General features: G+C 43.2%; 2 long non-coding RNA genes across 3 annotated transcripts in view; one reads left to right on the forward strand and one right to left on the reverse strand.

The window, feature by feature from the left end:
* The window catches only part of LOC122563354 (uncharacterized), a 193,030-nt gene that overhangs the window by 106,128 nt on the left and 74,138 nt on the right, over positions 1-12,764 (forward strand). The gene's annotated exons all lie outside the window — the stretch shown is intronic.
* LOC148145196 (uncharacterized) lies at positions 889-11,394 on the reverse strand. Its single transcript, XR_015751017.1, has 3 exons — positions 11,206-11,394; positions 6,450-6,659; positions 889-1,763 (listed from the first exon to the last, which is right to left on the reverse strand). It is a non-coding gene; the product is annotated as an uncharacterized LOC148145196 (long non-coding RNA).

Genomic DNA, 12,764 nt, shown 5'->3' on the forward strand with positions numbered 1-12,764 from the left:
GTGCTCAATGTTTTTCTAATCGGAGGTGGGGAACTATATAAGCGAGGTAACAGCAGCCACTCCAGCCTTTCTGAATTTGAGGCAGTGTTTCATCAACATCATCACCAGGATTCTCTAAAGGTAAACATGCAGGTTGAGTCCGTGATTAAGAAAGCGAATGCAATGTTGTCTCTTATCTCAAGAGGGTTGGAATATAAAAGCAGAGATGTACTACTAAGACTTTATAAAGCTCTGGTTAGGCCCCATTTGGAGTACTGTGTCCAGTTTTGGTCCCCACACCTCAGGAAGGACATACTGGCACTGGAACGTGTCCAGCGGAGATTCACACGGATGATCCCTGGAATGACAGGTCTAACATATGAGGAACGGCTGAGGATACTGGGATTGTATTCGTTGGAGTTTAGAAGATTAAGGGGAGACTTAATAGAGACGTACAAAATAATACATGGCTTGGAAAAGGTGGATGCTAGGAAATTGTTTCAGTTAAACGAGGAGACTAGGACCCGTGGACACAGCCTTAGAATTAGAGGGGGTCATTTCAGAACTGAAATGCGGAGGCATTTCTTCAGCCAGAGAGTGGTGGGCCTGTGGAATTCATTGCCACGGAGTGCAGTGGAAGCCGGGACGCTAAATGTCTTCAAGGCCGAGATTGATAGATTCTTGTTGTCTCGAGGAATTAAGGGCTACGGGGAGAACGCTGGTAAGTGGAGCTGAAATGCGCATCAGCCATGATTGAATGGCGGAGTGGACTTGATGGGCCGAATGGCCTTACTTCCACTCCTATGTCTTATGGTCTTATGGTCTTATAACATGCATGCATTCCTATACATTCGGTCACGCAAATGCATTCTTCCCCGGGAACAAATGGACAGGCCCTCAGGCCGCATACCCAATATGTTCCATTTAATATAAGGGGAACGGTCGTGGCAGTGGCTTGGCTGGTGTAGACACAAGATGATTTTCCTAATTGGAAGGGTGCGGCGTCATTCTGATTGCAGAAACAGGTGGTATTTACTGCTCCTTTCGGTGGGGAAACTCTAAGGCCATCGATAGCACCCTGGGTTTTCGGGGCTGGTCGAGGGAACCATCCCGCAAAGTTATATTCACCCCTGTCAAAACTCCACTTTGTATAATTTGAGCCCAAGTCAAATTGTTGTACATCGTACACTTCTCTTTTGGTGAGCGGTATTACCGAGGTGGGGAGCCCAGATTCACCATGGTGTGGGACCTCTGCACAGACCCAACAGGTGGCAAGTCCTTTTTGTTCAGCATAATTTTGGCATAGTGAAGTGAAGTGATTTTTTCCCGCCTCCTTGAACAGTTAATACTACTAACGTTATAATATTATACCAGTACCCGCCCATCTCTGACCCCTGCCTACCGTCCTGTCTATCTGTCTTAATCTTTTAGGCGCCAGGGAGAGGTGAGTCCACGGAGCCCTTATAATCAGTAACAATCAAACATTAAAAAAAAGTCTTTTGTCTCAGTCCATTCCTTCTTTCTTAGCTTAACTTTCAGAGGGTTGTCTGTAAGATGAGCTTGCCACTCCGCCAATGAGGTGTTCACAGGACCTTTAACGCAAGTGTGATGACTCCACCCTTTCTCAGCAGTCCAGATAGCTGTCTCAGTAGTCAGGAGGGTTAGGAATGGTCCCTCCCAGCTCAGGTGCAGTTTGGTATCTTTCCAGGTCTTGATCAGGACCCAATCACCCGGTCGTATCCGATGTGCTGCAAACTCAAGTCTGTATCAACAGGCTTTTATTCCTAAGAATAGATAATGAAGAGCCAAGTGCCACAATATAATTTTTCATGAAACTCAGCTGTAGGCACTTCTCCTTTCCCTCCCAGGAATGGTAGCCCAAACATCATTTCATAAGGAGAAAGGCCGATATCACACCTTGGGGCACTCCGAACGCGTAATAGCACAATAGGCAAACATTTGGTCCATGGTAATCGAGTGTCTAGGACTAGCTTAGATAATTGCTTCTTTAAGGTCTGATCATTCGTTCCACCCATCCAGATGAGGGTGGGTACCAAGGGGTATGGAATTCCCAAGAGATCTCTAATCCTGCCATTACTCCTTGTAAGATCTTGGAAGTAAAATGGTTACCTTGGTCTGAATCTATACTTTCCACTATTTCCTATCGTGGGATGATATGTTCAAGGAGGGTTTTCGCCACACCTTTTGAGGTGGCCCATGACATTGGGAAAGCTTCCACCCACCCCGGTGGTCTACTAGGACCAACAAGTACTTCTGTTTTCTCACTGGGGGTAGTTCAGTGTAATCCACCTGTATACTTTGGAAGGGTCTCACCCCTTTGGGTCCTTCCCTTATTACTTTCTTATTGATCTTCTGGCAAGTTGTACACCCTGCGCATATCTGTTTGCCAACGTACTATGTCACACATAGCTTGGGAGCCCCAATGACTACCCTGGTGTAAAGTGGCTAAGATGTTTCTCATGACCGGTTTACTCAACAATTCCCTACCATCCGGGAGGATCCACCTTCCTTCGGTTGTCTTAGTGGCTCCTATTTCCTGGAATTCTTTTTCCTCTTCTTCTGTGTACACGGGGTTCACAGAAGAAGACTCAACTAGGGGTATAAGAATCTGCATCTTTGTTACTGTATGGTTCATAGCTGCCTCTTTGGCTGTCTCATCTGCTAGTCTGTTTCCCCTTGCTTCTAGAGTGTTCCCTTTCTGATGTCCGGGTATATGGACTATCGTTATTTCTCTCGGGAGTAACAGGGATTCCAGCACTTGTTTTATCAATTCCTTATGAGCTAGTTCTTTTCCTCTGCTATTTATCAGTCCTTTTTCTTGCCAAATTTTTCCGAGGGTATGTACCACTCCAAACGCATATTTGGAGTCTGCACATACCGTTCCCTTTTGTTTTGTTTTCTAAGGTTCTGAGAGCTCTTTCTAGGGCATAGAGTTCACAAGTTTGGGCTGACCAGCCGTTAGACAGTCTTTCAGCCTTGATAACGCTTCCCTGTATCCCATCTACTACAGCATATCCATTGTGCCTTTTACCCTTAATCATCTGGGAGGACCCGTCGATAAACAACCGAGCTCCCGCATGCAACGGTATGTTTCTTAAGTCCATTCGCACTTTAGTCTGATATTCAGTAATATCAAGGCAGTCATGTTCTGGATTGCCAAGGGCTACCCCCTCTCCCTGCCACAGAAATGCAGCTGGATTCAAGCAACTGTCTGTGACTAACACAAGGTCATTCTGCTTTATTAAGATTATCTCATATTTCAAGATCCTAGAGTCTGGGAGCCATCGTCCTGCTTTATGATTTAGTATGGTCCGTACCTGATGTGGGGTGCTGACTATAAAGGCTTCCTCAAAAGTAAGTTTCTGACTCTCCTCTACCAATAAGGCTATTGCCACCACTGCCTGCAAACATTCTGGCCAATAGTGTAGCTTTCCATTCTTTAATTAACAATGAATTAATGCAGTCATGTTTTAAATTAACCATGAATCAATATGACAGGTCAGTGAGAATGTGTGAAGGAATCCTGCCAATTAATATTGATTCTGGCTAATATAATTGATTTATTATAAATATTAATTATATATTATATAATTCAGGGTGGAAACGCAACAAGTGACTTTAGTCACATTTTAAAAACTGTAATCGCGCAGTTCTGTTTGTTTACCAGTCACTTGTGACTTCTCATTCTGTTTCTGTAATTGTTTTGCTCGAGCACATTCATTTTTAAGAACCTTAACAGATTCCATAGCACCTTTTGCAGTTAATTCAATCCCCAATTTGGTGGAAATATCTCATCATGAGCACAAAACTGATTCTTCGTGCCTCTCATCACAAAACTGTTGCCATAATCCAATTAACTTTCTCGTTCCCACTCCCTTGGGCTTAAAATTTAAGGATGACCTTGCTGCCACCGTATCGACTAGGAAAATTATGTCCTCTTTCTAAGGTCCCACTTTTAAATTTATCAAGGGTGCCTGGTGGGTCCCCGGGGGCAGAAACTTCTGACACCCCTATTTTACATCAAGGTTCATAAACGGCACTGCCTTTACTTCCTTTTTCGGATCTGGACACTCTCTCTTAAAGTGACCTGTCTTTCCACAGTAATAACATCCCGCCTGTGGGGATTTCCACTTTGATCCTTGTTCCTGTCTACCAGACCCCTTAACATCTCCTCCCCGATCCCTTCTCCTCCTTCTATTTTTGACATGCTGCCCGCCACCATTCCGGTTTCTAGCTCCTTTTAGTTTTGTCCTTTTCTTTATTACCTCATCAACCGTGGGCTAGCATTATTTTTGCCTTCTGTTTCTGCTTACATTGCCAGATCAATTGCTGAAAATGTGTTGCTGGTAAAGCACAGCAGGTCAGGCAGCATCCAAGGAACAGGAGAATTGACGTTTCGGGCATAAGCCCTTCATCAGGAATGATCAATTGCTGAGCCAATTTAACCAACTGAACAGCTTTAGGGCCACTCATGGCCACTCCTCATCACCCAATGTTTTGTTTAGACCTTGATTTTTTTAAAGAAATATTGCAATATTTCTTGCTCTCTGTAATCTCAAATACAATTTATCAATTTATGCTTGTCTAACTTTAAAGCCTGTTCCTAACTATACATTTTGGAATCTTACTTATAAATACATATTTTTATGTTATAAATTCATTTATTCAGTGTTTAATATTTAAAATGTAAAATGTATACAGTTCCCAACTTTGAAATCCACAATAATTACCCGGTTTTAGTCCCTTGATTTAAATCCAAAATTAGTTTTCTTAAGTAGTCCTGGCCAGTAATTGCTCAATTACAATGCTATAGGTCGTGAAATAACCAGAGCTGCCTTAAAAAGGATTTGTCTATTCAAGTTAAAAAAAAACTTCTAATGCATGAATAATGGCCAAATCCAAGGTCGCCGATTTTAACCATAGGATTTTTTTTTATTTATTACAATCTAATGTTGAACTGAGACTTCAACTGTCCTCCATAAATCACTTTTATGGAAGGATAAAAGGGATTAGTTAGAAACTGATAGTAAGGCAGTCATGACCTGTAAAAAGAGCAGGAGTTAACATTTTATTTCATCATCTGTAAAATCCTTAACCTTAAAAGAAATCGTGTTAAAATTTCCATAATAGAAATCAGATTCAAAACAGTCCCGGATCTCAAGCTGCAGGGAACAAAGCACAAACATTCAATCACCAACAAACAAATGTGCATTCAAACTGAATCACAAAGGGTTAAACTTTCTGTTAGCTGTACAGCTTTTTTTCTCTCTCTCTCTCACACACACACACACATAGACACTGTATCTCACAGACACTTTGAGCTTCCTGCAACGACTCCTCTAGCTTTTGAACATTTTTCTGGATGTCTGGCTATAAGTTAGTTACGAAGTGTACCCTCAGTAGCCCTTCAGCTACTAGCCCTTCTGATATGAAGGGAAAGTGAGGTCTGCAGATGCTGGAGATCAGAGCTGGAAATGTGTTGCTGGAAAAGCGGAGCAGGTCAGGCAGCATCCAGGGAACAGGAGAATCGACGTTTCGGGCATAAGCCATTCCTGAAGAAGGGCTTATGCCCGAAACGTCGATTCTCCTGTTCTCTGGATGCTGCCTGACCTGCTGCGCTTTTCCAGCAACACATTTCCAGCTTCTGATATGAAGTATAATCTGATTCCTCCTGACTGTAAGGCTGTTTTTCATTGACATTTTATCATTTGTTTTTTTTTATCCTTTCCTCGCGTCCGAGGATTGTACTTCCAATCTCTTAGCATTTTTCCTAAAGGACTGTCTATTGGGATGTGGTCCTCGGACGTCCCTCTCATGTCTCCTTCGACACTTAAACAACAATTCTTATTTCCCATTTTAATACTCGGCCATTTCTTTATGTAATTTAATTAACCTTACTGAGGTCCAGTGTCACCTTCTTCCACACCCACTTCAGGGTCCTGACCTTCGCGTGGGGGATTTCCCCTCTTAACAACCGGTCTAAGGCTGGGTGGTCGAATCAGGTAGACACCTTACTTGTCAGATTAATCTAGCCAATTAACTACTTTATTTTAAATGTTGCCAATTCCCCGTACTTCTCGTACGTCCCCGACCACCAAGACAATACTTAAAGGTCCATTTTCTTTCCCTTGGTCTGTGCACAGAGTTAACTGGTCATTTCAGCATGCCCCTTCCCGCGGCAATTCCCAGATATATCCACCTGGCAGCAATTACCGCTGCCTACCCTGGTCGACCGGATTCGCCTAACCCGGTCGCCCGGAACCCAGGTTCCCTGGATATATCCACCTGGCAACAGCAACAACCGCTGCCGGTCACCCGGATATATCCAACTGGCAGCAGTAACTACCGCTGCCTACCCCAGTCCCCTGGATCCCCGGATATATCCAACTGGAAGCAAATACCGCTGCCTACCCCGGTCGCCCGGATAAATCTTTTAAGACCTTTCTTACCCGGGTCTTGTGCACACAAGAGTTACCCGACCAAACCCGCCGCTTCTGCCCGTCTTGTTTCCAGGATCTCCCAGTCTGGATCACACTCGCCCAAGCCACCGCAGCAAGGAGGGAAACTAGAAACTGCTGAAATCAGCGAGGTGCACCGTCTCCGTTTTCCCAAAAATGCCGAGTGACCGGAGCTTGGGATCCCGGAACGAGCCCCCAAATCTGTTAGAAACAAGTTTAAATAAAATTAGACGAGACCACCAAAACTGGAAACAAGACTATTTATTCTACGATCTTGCAAGAAAGGGCATCAATTGCAGAAGCAAATGAGCAATGAACATTCAAACTCGTACACAGTTATACTTTTGAGCTGCGTGAGGTCACCTCTTCTGACTCCTACATTACCGAATCAACTTTATTCTCTGACTAACTTGCGATCCGATCTTATTATTTCCCCCCTTCTCCAAGTTGGCGACCCTTCCCTCTGTAAATGCTGACATAAGGAAGATTTTGCTAAACTTGGATCTTGATGTTCCTTTCACTTTATCTATTTGCTTGTAACATCTTCCATTGTTCATTGGTATATTCCATTCCTGAATATACATTTTAAAAATGTGTCTTTTCTTGCCTAGTTTAGGTGTTTCAGCTATCTCAGCTATTTTGCTGAGACTAAATTATTTAAACTATCATGATGAAAGAAATTATTTAATAGAATAATTATGCACTAAAGTTAGTACCCAATTATACATTTCCCTAGTGCTTGCTGAGTTAATCATTGTCTGCAGCTGCCCTTTACACTCGATTTATCAGCATTATACTTAAGCTTATTATCACTACCTTTTTGCGAAAACAACACACTTCCCCATTTCTTACAATAAGCAACATGATTTTCTATGGGGGAGATTGTGCCTTACCAACTTAATAAAGTTCTTTGAGGAAGTATTGTATTTACAAACGAGAGAGACCGTATTCTTGAAGAGGAGAGTGTGAAACGGACTGGTAAGCGAGAAGATATACTTGTTAGGAAGGAAGATGTGTTGGGCATTTTGAACAACTTGAGGATAGACAAGTCCCCCGGGCCTGACGGGATATATCCTAGGATTATGTGGGAAGCAAGAGAGGAAATTGCAGAGCCATTGGCAATGATCTTTTCGTCTTCACTGTCAACGGGGGTGGTACCAGGGGAACTGGAGCGTGGCGAATGTTGTGCCCCTGTTCAAAAAAGGGAATAGGGATAACCCTGGGAATTACAGGCCAGTTAGTCTTACTTCGGTGGTAGGCAAAGTAATGGAAAGGGTACTGAGGGATAGGATTTCTGAGTATCTGGAAAGACACCTGCTTGATTAGGGACAGCCAGCACGGATTTGTGAAGGGTAGGTCTTGCCTTACAAGTCTTTTTGAATTCTTTGAGGAGGTGACCAAGCATGTGGATGAGGGTAGAGCAGTGGATGTAGTGGTACATGGATTTTAGTAAGGCATTTGATAAGGTTCCCCATGGTAGGCTTATGTGGAAAGTCAGGAGGCATGGGATAAAGGGAAATTTGGCCAGTTGGATAGAAAACTGGCTAACCGGTCAAAGTCAGAGAGTGGTGGTAGATGGTAAATATTCAGCCTGGAGCCCAGTTACAAGTGGAATTCCACAGGGATCAGTTCTGGGTCCTCTGCTGTTTGTAATTTTTATTAATGACTTGGAAGAGGGAGTCGAAGGGTGGGTCAGTAAACTTGCAGATGATACAAAGATTGGTGGAGTTGTGGATAGTGTGGAGGGCTTTTGTCAGCTGCAAAGAGACTTAAATATGATGCAGAGCTGGGCTGAGGAGTGGCAGATGGAGTTCAACCCTGTCAAGTGTGAGGTTGTCCATTTTGGAAGGACAAATAAGAATGCGGAATACAGGGTTAACGGTAGGGTTCTTAGTAAGGTGGAGGAGCAGAGGGATCATGGGGTCGATGTTCATAGATCTTTGAAAGTTGCCACTCAGGTGGATAGAGCTTGTAAGAAGGCCTATGGTGTATTAACGTTCATTAGCAGAGGGATTGAATTCAAGAGTCGTGAAGTGATGTTGCAGCTGTACAGGACCTTGATTAGGCCACATTTGGAGTACTGTGTGCAGTTCTGGTCACCTCACTTTAGGAAAGATGTGGAAGCTTTGGAGAGGGTGCAGAGAAGATTTACCAGGATGTTGCCTGGAATGGAGAATAGGTCGTACGAGGATAGGTTGAGAGTGCTAGGCCTTTTCTCATTGGAACGGCGAAGGATGAGGGGTGACTTGATAGAGGTTTATAAGATGATCAGGGGAATAGATAGAGTAGACTGTCAGAAACTTTTTCCCCAGGTATAACAGAGTGTTACAAGGGTACATAAATTTAAGGTGAAGGGTGGAAGGTATAGGGAAGATGTCAGGGGTAGGTTCTTTACCCAGAGAGTGGTGGGGGCATTGAATGCGCTGCCTGTGGGAGTGGCAGAGTCGGAATCATTGGCGACCTTTAAGCGGCAATTGGATAGGTACATGGATGGGTGCTTAAGCTAGGGCAAATGTTCGGCACAACATCGAGGGCCGAAGGGCCTGTTCTGTGCTGTATTGTTCTATGTTCTATAAAGTGACCAAGTTGATAGATGAAGGAAGGCTGTAGATGTCATATACATGGACTTTCGTAAGGTGTTTGATACTGTTCCCCGTGGTAAACTAATGGAGAAAGTGAAGTCTCATGGTGTGTATGGAAGATATTATGGCAGTAATGTAGTTAACTTAATGTTGCAATGTATGCCTGGGATCATGTTACAGAGCTCAAGTAACAAATAATGGTAGTGCATTGTGACACGTTAGTTAAATCACTGGGAGATGAGCTAATGCTGATGATGATGGTGTTGTAATGTGATAGGTTAAGTGTAATGTAGGGAACCTGTATGGTAGACAATGATTAGTTTAGAAAGACAAAGCAAGCCAGCATGATTGGCTAGGCTAATGTTATCTGATAAATGTGGGAACAACAAATTATATAAACTAGAGGAGAACAAAGAAATTGTGGACAGTCAGGGAAGACAGTTTGCTGGCTGCCACAGCTTGATTTTGCAAGATTAAAATTTAATTTCATGAGGGATTTTTTGCGTCTCCTGATAATGTTTTATAGAATATTGAGAGATTCTTCCACAAAACATTTGGCACCCCAGACGGGACCGGAAAGAGAGCTTTTCCTCTGAACAGAGGCTGCAACTGAGCGCTTGCTAGTTGAAGCAAGAGCTCTCCTAAGATAGACAGAATAAAAGAGTTGCCCACACAAAAGAGTAAGCGTTTTGCTGCTAATTTGGACTATATTCTGTCGAATAAGGGAGGTTCTTGGGGACACAGAATGCAAAGAAAGCCGCTGGGGGTCTCTCCGATCCAAAGAAGGTGGATGGTAAATTAAAATTTGAGGAGACGCAAAGGATTGTTCAGGACAACTGTGAGGAGGGAGGGATGAGTGGTATAGATTAAAGTGATTAAGACAAAATTCCATGTGGTGTATTTAATTTTCTGTGGATACCATCCAGTCTTTAAGGATATAGACATTGATCTTTAATTTTTATATTTTATTGTTAAAAGTCTGAACGGATAGTAAATGGTAAGGAATGTTTTAATGTTGGTGTTAATAAAAAAGACCATGTGGTGATAGTAAAAATTCCACATGGTGTTAATAAGTCCCTATTGTTGCCGCGTCACGAGTGGCATGTGGGTTTAACTGATTGCGTGGCGCTCTGCTCAGGAGGGCTGTGTAGTGTGAGTACATTTTCTGTGAGATGAAATTGAAAGCCGGCAAATTGGTAGTTGATGATTAAAAGTAAAATAGAGAATAATTGAACCTGGGACCCTCACAGCACTAGGGTCCCATGTTCAATTCCAGCTCAGGCAACTGTCTGTGTGGAGTTTGCACATTCTCCCTGCGTCTGCGTGGGTTTCCTCTGGGTGCTCCGTTTTCCTCCCACGGTCCAAAGATGTGCAGGTCAGGTGAATTGGCCATGCTAAATTGCCCGTAGTGTTAGGTGTATTAGTCAAAGGGAAATGAGTCTGAGTGGGTTACTCTTCAGAGGGTCAGTGTGAACTGGTTGGGCTGAAGGGCCTGTTTCCACACTGTCGGGAATCTAATCTAATCTAATACTCATATTGCTAAAGTGTTACGAGACTGCTGAGTGTTTAAGACAGGGCCTGTATGATAATGTGGGAAAAGATCTGCCACCCTGCTAACCCATAATAGGTCCACACAGAACGTAGAAAAGCAAATGTGGCCAAACTATACCAGAAACACCCAGAATGCCTCAGCAGGGACACAACAGCTGACAAGTGAAACCATTCAGCACTCGCAGACAAGGGAATACACTTCCCAAAACACGCTAACAGTTCCAGGTCAACACAGCTGTCCAAAAGCCCCAGGGCAGTCTCATAACATAGCAACACCAAAGCCACACAAAGAACAGGTCAGATAGAGAGGCACCACCAAGGACATCACTCCCAGGAAAGGACAATAGAAGCCCCTTACTGCTTCAAAAGAGACATTCTCACCGACCTGCAAAGAGAACTGGAATCTCCTGATCCCATTGCTACTGTCAGGATGTTACATTGTATTGAGAATTAGGGCATTCATCCGATAAGTGTTTTTCAATTATCATCATTGTAACAAGGTTACTCCATTTCCAAATACATTGCATCTTTCCCCATTTTAATTAACCTTATTGTACAAGATTCCTATAAAACTTGGCTTCGCCCTTAGCTCAAGGAAGAGAACTCTTGCCTACCTGGACACACAGTCTGTGCTGTTTCAGTTTCATCAATTTCTCTTCTGCGATATCGCCGTACAAATAAACTTAATTTCACTTTGAACTGTGCTTTGTGATCTCTAATTTATTGGGGTAATTTCTCTGACAGATAATTAGATTGTACTTTTAGAAATGAACGAAGGGTCTGTTTAGGCAAGGCTCTGAGAGATAGAGAAAGAGAGAGAGAGAGAAAAACTTTGTTTCAGTGCTGAGCTCCTGGCTGCTTGCCGAGAAGTTCTTTGTGCGCGTTTCTGAGGGAGAGACAAACAGACAGATAGAAAGACAGAGAGAGAGAGAATGCTTCTGTCTTGCAGAAAGGCTTTGTATGTGTGTGTTTTGAGAGAGAGAGAGAGACTTGATAGTTTAACCATTGTGATCTGGATTGTATCCAATGCCGGTGTCTCCAAATCATGGTTTGTATGCATGATTGTTTGTTGTTGGTTGAATGTTTTGTTTCCCTGGAGCTCGAGATCGAGCTCGAGTTTTGATTTTATTTTGCAATGTAGGAGTTTAAGAGGTATTTTTAGAGATTTTTTTCCCAAATGGCTGTCAGTGATTAGTGCATTCTGTAGATGCAGTCCTAGGATAGTTTAAGCAGGACGAACGAGGATAGATTGTTTTTACTACCTAGTTGATTTTAACCCTACTGCGAATCCTCTTGGAAGGATGCCTGCCTTGAAGAAGTTTTCCTCCTCTCTCTACAAGAATCTCAGGGAGTCCCTCTCCCACTGCAACTCCCAGATCATTTCCTCTGCCCTGAAGCTCTTCAACCATGTCCTGAAACAAACTCGCCTCATTTCCCCTTCCCCCACCTCACCCCAGTTCCAAACTTCCAGCTCAGCACTGTCCCCATGACTTGTCCTACCTGTCTATCTTCTTTTCCACCTATCCACTCCACCCTCCCCGCCCCCCCCCGACCTATCACCTTCATCTCCTCCCTCACTCACCGATTGTACTCTATGCTACTTTCTCCCCACCCCCACCCTCCTCTCACTTATCTCTCCATCTTTCAGGCTCCCTGCCTATATTCCTGGTGAAGGGCTTTTGCCCTAAACGTCGATTTTACTGCTCCTTGGATGCTGCCTGATCTGCTGTGCTCTTCCAGCATCACTAATCCAGAATCTGTTTTTACTAGTTAGTTGAGACTGAGAAGGTTTACGAACTGTTAGATTGGTAAGGGACGGTTGTGAGTTGTAGAATTAGAAAGTATTTAAATTGTTGACATGCGCTACAGGACTTGTAAAGTATAGGGGAGTGATTTGTGAGAGCAGAGATAATACATTAGCTGGACTGAAATATATGTCAGGATTGTCAGGATTGATAAATGGACTGTAATTGAAATACTGGGTAAAAAATTTTCAGTAGCAAAAAAAATTGTTAAAGTTTCTGAAAAATGGGAAAGCGTAACTAAGGATTTATTGACCAAATGGCTGAAAGAGGGTACCTTTGATATCAATATGTGTGATGAAATGGAGGGATTTATTAAGAATTACAGACCTAAGGATAAATCAAAGAAGAGAATGTTAGAGAGGGAACAG

The sequence above is a fragment of the Chiloscyllium plagiosum genome, unplaced genomic scaffold (genome assembly GCF_037043375.1).
Source record: "Chiloscyllium plagiosum isolate Xiang-an unplaced genomic scaffold, Cpla_swu_hap1 HiC_scaffold_26, whole genome shotgun sequence".
NCBI classification, from domain to species: Eukaryota; Metazoa; Chordata; class Chondrichthyes; order Orectolobiformes; family Hemiscylliidae; genus Chiloscyllium; species Chiloscyllium plagiosum.